Consider the following 9,649-nt stretch of genomic DNA (forward strand, 5'->3'; position numbering starts at 1 on the left):
AGGTTTGAACAATGTTTTCTTGGCTTGATCATCTCTGTCATTCTTTCCTCGAATTTCAAGATGAATGGCCTTTACGTTGGTCACATCGATTGTAGTAGACTTGAGCAATAAGAGTGAGTGTATTATGTAACTATGTAACACACCAACATACTTAGTTACAGTCTCAGGAAAATCTAATGAGATGCCCAAATTTAATGCTTGTTTATGAAATTCTTCAGTGAAGCTTTGCACATTTTTGCCTTTCCCTTGCCTTAGATATTTCTATTCCATTAGTGCCTTTTGTTTATAACCCAAAGGGTAAAATTGGTCTTTCAATGAAGAAATAAAATTGGACCAAGAGGAAAGAAGGTTACCCAACTTTTTGCTGCCCTTCTGCAACTTTCTCTCCTACCAAACGAGAGTGGTGCCACTCAGCCGAAGAGATGCTAACTCGACCTTTGTCTCATCTTCTTCGATCTTCTGAATCCAGCAGTAAACCTCTATCTATCTTATCTAATTATTAAGTTTTTCTGCACTACACTCTCCAGTATACATGGGTAGATCAAACTTTACATCTATCTTAAAGAATGATTTCTTAGATGTATGTTTGGAATATCGATTATAGTGATGAGAACTAACAATTGAAGAAGGAGAGGGAGGAGGATGTTCTCCACCACCTTCATGATTTACAGATATATTGTCATTTACATCTTTCTTCTCATGCATAATTGCCTTCGCATACTCTGAAAACAACTTGTCCACTTTCTCTGCCATATTGTAGAATAATTTGTGGTAATTCCTCTCTTCTTCCCAATGAGCTTCTTCATCTGACATGTTTCTTCTTCGTTGTGCATGTCCTGCTTCGGGATCAAAGGAATTAAGCTTTCCTTCGCCTTTTCACAACTTGTTTCGGGTTAGCATATAATCATGCAATTCGCATTGACAAAGACCTTCTTTGATATCAAACTGGATCCAAGATCTTTTACTTATAGATGCATCAGAATTACATGTAATAGAGCTTATTAACCATGGAACTTAAAAGCACATAAAACAATGCAAAAATAACAAGATAAGCATGAAACCATGACACAAAGATTTGATTACGGAGTTCATCCAATTTGGACTACGTCTCGGGCCCTGCTCAATAATGGGAGGCCTTCATTCATTAAGTGGCCTAAAAAGAGATAAAATTACAAGAAACATTCATTTAGAATCCTTATACCTCCAAGCTGGAAGATGGATGAAGAATGGAGAGCCTAACTTCAGAAATAGATAGTACCATTGAAATCCTAGTGAAAAACCATGTAGAATCGTCTATCCGAACACCCAATTCAGAGAAATGAAGCTTCTACACACTCTCGGAACCTCCCTATTGCTGAAGGTAAGGTTTCGCCCTACTGCCAGGTTGGGTTACTATTGTACACAATAGTTTCTGAACTTTTATGCCAATCTCTCCCTTTTCCTAGTGCAAACAGTCCAATATATACCTTTGATTGGCCGACACCTCAATCCTGTGCAGTTCCAAACAGATGACAAGTTTAGTAGGTGGGTGGTTTCACACAGAGAATTTCAGACTTGGAATAGGAGCCATTAAACATGGAAAACCCACCCTCGACAAAATCCACATACCGTTTACATTAAACTTTAAACAACGGATAAATCAGCATATTCCTGAACCCGACGGCTTTACCATTGGCAGTCATAGTCTATCGACACCGATACCGATTGAAAATTGCAATCAGTCAGAGCCAGGGTAATCCTCCATAACAAACACTGCATGGTGCGATATACGATGTGCGAACCGGTGGACCCGATAGGTTTTACAAACCATGCTCTATATTATTATCGCATCCGGGAGTATCAATAAATCGCAATCGGTGGAACCAACAGGTATTACTGTTTGTGAACGCAACACTGTGTGATATGCGATTGCGATATTGCAATTGCAACCCTGACTACCGAGGCTAATTATTTAGAGCACTTCCCTTTGTGATGTGCGACTGTGATCACTGCATCGCACCCTTCCTTGCTTGGGGTCGAATTGTAAAACCACCGACTTGCTTCCGATCTGTGATTTACGATATCACAATGTCAACCTAATCCTGTCGGGGCTGATTCCATAACCGCAAACCTCTTCCTTTTTTGCAATAACGAAATGCGGGGCTAATGGTGGCCTGCCACTTGGTGCTTAACCATTCGCTGAAAGTTTTGCCACATCATCTTCTCCTGCCTCCTATCGAAGTCAAACCTGAACTTTGAATTTCTCTAACTTCTTCGTATGAGCTCAAATTCAAGTGTCATTCAGATCGTTGGAATCAACATGAAGAGCATATCAATCTGATGGTAAGTTTATCGAGTTTATTCCACTTTTAGTTTTGAGCCATTTTACCATGACACTGGTACTTTTTACAGATCCACTTGGATCATCGAGAAATATTTTGATAGGATCTCCTACTCTCTCGTCTTTCTGTTCTTTCCCCATGGGAGGTCGTCGGGATTTGTGAGGCTGGTCTTGCAAAGGTTCGACCAGTTTAAGCCCTAATTCCGTATATCCCGACCTCGTTAGGGACATGAAAAGAAAAACAGAAAAAGAGAAGACCTCTCTGATACAACTAATTTGAATTTAAATAGGAACACAACAAATTACAAATATAACCATAAATACAAATATGCAACAAAAATAACACTTCATTGCATTAATATTAAATACTGAAATATGCTTACAAATAGAATGGAAATAAGACTAGCTCGGGCGATGGTAGATTATTTCTGAGAAGAGATGTGGTGGCTACATGATTCTGAACCGTGTTACAATGAGGTTCGAGGGCATATTTATTAATGAGAAGCAATGGAAACCCCAAACATCCAAAAACCTAACCCTAGGAGATCAAACATCAAACTATGGGCCCTGTTGGGGTAAATTAATACATCAACTTCCTGGGGTCGTAACTTTAGCATACGATCTTTGTTTGACGCATATGATACCTCGTTAGAAAGATCTACCTGAGGACTACAAATACCAATAGTGAATATTGAATTGAAAACCCATATTCACCACTGGTGTTTTTCCCAAAAAAACATTATTTAGGGCCTCAAAACGGCTCCGGAAGTTCAGGACCCAAAAATTTCCAAAAATAGTAAATTGTGCTACAATAAAGCAAACTAAAAAACTGAAAGAAACAATTGTGGGTGTCCAAGTGGAATAGGTAGGTGGCCACCAATATCCACCTAGATCATACAACACACAAGATATCCAACAATAATCTAGATATTCTCCTTTAACTTATTATAACAAAATACCCTGAAGGTAGGGAAACACTTTACAATTGATCCTTTTATGGAAAAAATCAAACTTATATTCACCGTCTCTTTGTGGGGGGTTATCTCCTTATGATCTAAGCTCCAAATACAATACCTTTCACAAATCTCATAAGGAGGACTTCATCCTTGTTTATTAATAATCAAGAGACCTAAATCATTATAACCTCCGAACTACCCAATGGAGCTTCTTTAATGAAGCCCCATTACACTTATTTAATACCAACTTATATATTGGGTCTTATTTAATAATAACAAGCATAATGGAAGTGAACCACCTTACGTTGAATACTCTACCATGGGCCTTTTGTGCCCCCATTACAAGCTTAAGGAGTGTCCCAACATTTGACCTCCCTTAGAAAAGCATTTCCCTCAACACTTGTTATGAGGAGGTACAACAATAAACTAGGGGTGTCATGGATGAGTGTTGATTGTAATTGTTAAGTAAGCTAGAGAATTGAAGTGTAACATCCCTCCTACTGTAATGTCATTTTTTTTAATAACAACACTACGATTTATCACGAAAATTTAATTATGTTTTTAATTACTTTGGTCATATTGTTAGTAACTTGGATTTTAATCATGGTTTATAAATGTCCTTAATGATTGTATGGTTTATGAATTTCCATAATGATTATTTTGAACTATATAGGTTAAGTAAAACCCCTATGTAATTTGTATTTCTTCTATTTTAAATTAAATGCATGCTATGTCGTCTTATAGAAATCCCTTTTATATTTCTTTCCCTATAATATGCTCACTTTAACTTCACTTTTATTATGTCACTGCTTGCACAATGACATCTATGATTGGTCAAGTTGTATTATTCCATCGATACTATAGAAAATTTTGTTATTTTATATAGTTAACATTATGTTTTTACTTTAAGTTTTTGTGTGATATCATCCCGCTGCCACATCCCCAGCTACAGGTTTCGAGGCTAGACATCATCCCTTGGTAAATGCTACATTTAATACAGATTAGATTCGATACCATAATCTATGGCTTCAGTGTATTGTAGATTGATATACATGCTAGACATATTTGATGCCGGATGCAAATTTATGAATAGATGGGACCATGGTTTAATTCTTCCATTGCATACCATTTCTTTCACTAGTTAATACTTAATGGATCATCAATTGCAGATAATGTACAGTGATGCCAATGGTATATATCTCGTTAATGCTAATTACTTAAGATGAGAGTATGCATGAGAGCGCTTGTAGGGTCCACCAATAGTCAAGGTCGGGTTTAGTCTCCACTCTTAATGTTGTTATGAATGTAGGGTTCGACCTTCGACTAGTCAGGGTCAGCGAAAGAGAAGCCAAAAGGGACTTCTTCACTCCGATCAACAATTTTTTAGAGGGTCTACAAATTCTCAATTCGATACCTACAACTCTAATCAAAACACCTTCTTTACAAACTTTGTATCCGCCATGGTGAAGATGGGGAATATTTCTCCTTTCACTAGTCCTAGCAGACAAATCCGCAAGAACTGCAGGAAGGCCAATTAAGGTTTAGGAGAATTTTTTTCTTAGTTGTAACAAATTCATTTCCAATCAGTTGTGCCGAACCTGTTGAAAATATAACACTCCCTGGATCTAGTCAAACAATAAACTACAGTTCAATAGATCATGGGAGCACATTTCTTAAAATTTGCAACGAGTTACAACTTGCATAGGTGATCACTATTGGTTTAGGATTTTGTGACACATATATCAATGACATAGGTTTGCATCAACACTAGATTTCCCTACTAACAATATTAAATGCAAGTCAAGTGTGCAAGTCAGGAGTTGGGCCTTCAGGATTATGGTTAAACATGTGCGCCAAAAGAGAGCCGACCCCAACTAGTTCTAAATTTCGACCTAATGTGGGCCCAGGAAAAAGACAAAGTCGGCAAGATGACATGACTCTAATTTAGTGTAGTAAACTGTTTATAAATATATTTAAATTTCAAAGAAGATGAATTAATAAAATAATTATTAAATAAAAAATAATATTATTTATACTTAAATTTAATTTTTAAATGAATAAAAAATAATATTATTTGTAATTAGATTTAATTTTTAAATGTTAACTTAAAATAAATTTATGTCAATGAAATATGAATTATAAATATGTATAAATTTTAAGGCATAAATTCAAATTAGGTTTCAAATATAGTTGGAAAATTTGTATATACTATAAAGTATGCAACAGACTTGAGTCGAAGAAGCTTCTTTTATCTGGTTAGGAACAGGCATTCCTAGTTAGTACTATTTTTTATCCTGAAATCTACCATTTCATAACATATATGATTTGGTTTATTTTATTGTCTCCTCATTCCAAATGGTTTTTTCTACCATATAGTGACTATCTCCACTCACTACAAATGGAATTTTGGGTTTGGTTAATAACATTGGTGGATTAAATTTGTCTCCGCTAGGTTAACGATTTAAGACCTTGTGTATAGAATTGTCTAGTCGTTCCAAAGTTGTGTAACAAATTTTAACATAAAAGTATGTGGTCATTTTTATTTTGATGGCAGATTTGAGAACATTTTATAAAGATGTCGGATAAAATTTAAGTTTAACCCTTTCACTGAGATTGTCAAATTTCCTAAATATTCACTTTCCACTTATCACCATATTTATAAAATATTCTAGAATCACCAAAGTACATTATCTATCCATGTTTAGATGCCTATCGATTTGATTTTATTATTGAATATATTTTATTTAGGTATGTCCACATGTGTCGATTCCCAAACAACGTTACATTTCGTCGTAATCAATGATTTCAAATTCCGTTAGAAGAAGCATTAATAACGGCGAGTTGTATATGTACATCATAGTTAATTAAGATGAGAGTATTTGTGAGAATACTTGCAGGCTTCACCAACAATCAGGGTCGAGTTTAGTATCCATTCTTAATGTTGTCAAATGAACGCAGGGTCTGACCTCTGACTAGTCAGGGTTGGCCGACCATTACCAAAACCTTTTGTGTAAAAGAGTTCTTGTGAATCAAAATGTTGAATTGTAAAAATATAAGTTTGAAAAAACCAAATTATTTTTCCTTGTATTTATATTTATAAATAAATATAGATGCGTAGAAAGGGTACGTGTGTGAAATTGGCTCTAATAAAAATTAGTTGTGATGTCAACTTTTTATATGCAGATGATAATGTCCTTAAATTTTGTTTTGTTCTCAGTGATAATAATGTGAAATTTTCAAACTTTTCATTAAAATTGATTAAATAAAGATGGAAATTATCATCAAAGCTAAAAATGCCATCAAAAAATATATTAATCCTATCATTTTAAAGCTTCATAATTTTCATATCAATTGTTTTTGTTGTGAAAATTGAAGATAAAATAAAGATATTAATGATCATCAACACTAAAAATGTTATTTATTATTAAAAATCTTAAATAAATTTCAATTTTTATGATTATTAAAAAAATAATTAATCACATTTATGTGCCTAGCCTCCATACTTTCCTATTACATTTTAGAAGAAGCATTAATAACAATGAATAGTATTTGAACATCATAAGTAATTAAGATGCGAGTATTCGTGAGAATTCTTACAGGGTCCACCAATAGTCGGGGTCGGGTTTAGTCTCCATCCTTAATGTTGTCAAATGAACACAGAGTCCAACCTTTGACTACTCAGGGTTGGCCAACCATTACCAAAACCTTTGTATAAGAGAGTCCTTGTGAATCACAAGGTTGAATTGTAATAATATAGGTTTTAAAAAACCAATTTATTTTTCCTTGTATTTATATTTATACATAAACATAGATGTGTAGAAAGAGCAGGTATGTAAATTTGGCTTTAATAAAAATTAGTTGTAATGTCAACTTTTTATATGTAGATGATTATTTCCCTGAATTTTCATTTTGTTGTCATTAAATATAATTTGAAATTTTCAAAACTCTTCATTAAAACTGATTAATTTTTTTTTTCATATCTTGAAAAATTGATTTTTATTTTTTAGTGTTGTGATAAAAACTTTTTCAATTTAATTTTTCTTTAATGAAATATTTTTATTTTGTAAACTTAAAAATATAAATAATGATTTAATATTCACTTTTAAGGAAAATTAAAATTAGTATGTTTTTAAAAACAATTTGCACATATATTATAAATAAATAGTACATTTATTGATTCAACTTTTTGTCATCATAGTTGTTGCAAAGTACATCATTGGTGTCGCAATTATCGTAACTTGTCATAAGGCTATCACATGGAGGGAAATAATTTGTTCATGTGTTCACATGATTTATGTTGTTGTGTCTTCAAAAATATTATGTGTGTGATCATAGTCAAAGTTCATCAACGTTCACATTGATCTCACCGATCCCACACTTATCCATTTTCGGAAAAACTTCCCGACCAAATAGCTTAACTTCATTGAGCCTCCCCTATGCTACGCATTACGTAGTATTGGTCCTCTAGCTATGACCTTGCTTCTTGGCACTGCATAATGCACAATTCTTACCTCACAAGACTGCTACACTATGCAATTTTTGTGCCCAAGCCCCGACCTTCACCTCTAGAATTGCACAATCATGTCCCCAACACTGCTTAAACTGCGCACTTCGCAACCTCAAGCCTCAAGCTCATCCCCTGAGTCCTTGAACTGCACAACTCCATTTTATCCTAGACTTCCTTGACTCCTAGAATTGCATAGTGAGGTCTCCCAGTGCCCATCCCTGCATCCTGTCCCACTGAATCTGAACATTGCGTAGTCTTGTGCCTTAGCCCAACATGAAATGCGCACTATTGGTTTCTTTCTTAACCAATGCCTTGAATTCTACAGTCTTGGATAATGCCTAATATTTCTTCTTCATGAAGAAGGTACAACAGTTCTGTGAGAAATCATCTACAAATATAACAAAATATTTGTTCATGGCAGTGGAGGCTATTAAGAAATGCCCACAGACATCAGAGTGGATCCTTTCCGGGACTGCATGTGCTTTGCTAACCTGATCATGGAATGTGGGTTTTGTGTACTTCCCTAAAGTACATCCTTTGAAAACATCCTGTTGCTCAAGTCCTCCTTTCGGAATGTGCATGGTTTTTTTCTGCATAATATTCAAGGCACCATGATGCAAATGGCCAAGTATTCCATGCCAAATTCCACCGACATCGTGGCCCTACATGTTCTCTACCTTATTTCTTAATGTAACACAATATTCCACTTATAACTTATACATGTTATTCACATGAACCCCAATTTGCTTCACCTATCTAGTGGCTATGTGTCTAAGGAATTATTTTCCTTCGCTGAAGATCACATCATAACCACGGTCTTCCAAAACTGCAACAGAGATGAGATTTTTCTTTAGGACCAAAACAAACATTACATTCTTGAGTATGAGATGAGAGCCTTTCTCCCTCTGAAAGATGATGGTAAAAATCCCAGTTGCACATATCGATATGCATCGATAAATATTTCTCCTCCACGTTACTGAATATTAAATATTGTAGGTCATAATAGCATATATGTGTGTTGTTTTGAAACTTAAACTACTCTTACTGAAACTAGCCAAAGATGTGTAGTGTATGTCCCTGCCTTTGCTAATGTGCAACAAGCTACGATGAAATACGTAATTAAAAAGAAACAAGTATATAAATATAGATGAAAGAAACTGAATGCAACAAGAAATTGTAACCAAAAAAGAAAACAATCCATTCAAACAATAATTTATGGAAAACAAGGCATTAGACAAAATAAGAAATTAGAACAACTATCCTTTTCGACTGAAAAACCACTATCATTACCACACCTCGACTGCCTAACAAAACATTGACTACATGTTCCAACCATGACCAATGACTTCCAACATAATCCAGTTAAAAATCAAGGAACAAAAATTTCAAAACAGCAACCCAAGAAACTCAAAACAATAGAAAAATAGAATAGTTTAGAAAAATAGAATAGTTAAAACACCTTGCAAAGCGTTGTTGCCTCTCCTGAGAATACCCTGGCTTTCTCCAAAGCAATGCACACCTAAACTGCTTTTCAAAACTAACAAAAGAAACAGAGAAATTTTAACCTCTAACTACACCAGACACTGCTCACCTGAATCCCTATTTAACAACAACACGCACATTCCAATCAACTTGATAATGCTCAAACACCAAGCCCCTATACCAGCAATGACGAGGGCTCAACGAATGCAAAGACAATTGAAAACTCTAGGCAATTAAATGAGATCTCATAACAAAGAGAAGTTTTCCATAGAGTCAATTGGATGTGAATTGAATGTCGAGAATGCTCCGAAGCTCCGAGAAATATTTTTTGTCGCCACAAAGCAATCGATAAGATGCAACGCGTACCATTTATTCGAAAACAAT

This window comes from Pinus tabuliformis, chromosome 8 (genome assembly GCF_031772625.1).
Source record: "Pinus tabuliformis cultivar Carrire ecotype Pingquan chromosome 8, CPIR1, whole genome shotgun sequence".
Classification (NCBI taxonomy): Eukaryota; Viridiplantae; Streptophyta; class Pinopsida; order Pinales; family Pinaceae; genus Pinus; species Pinus tabuliformis.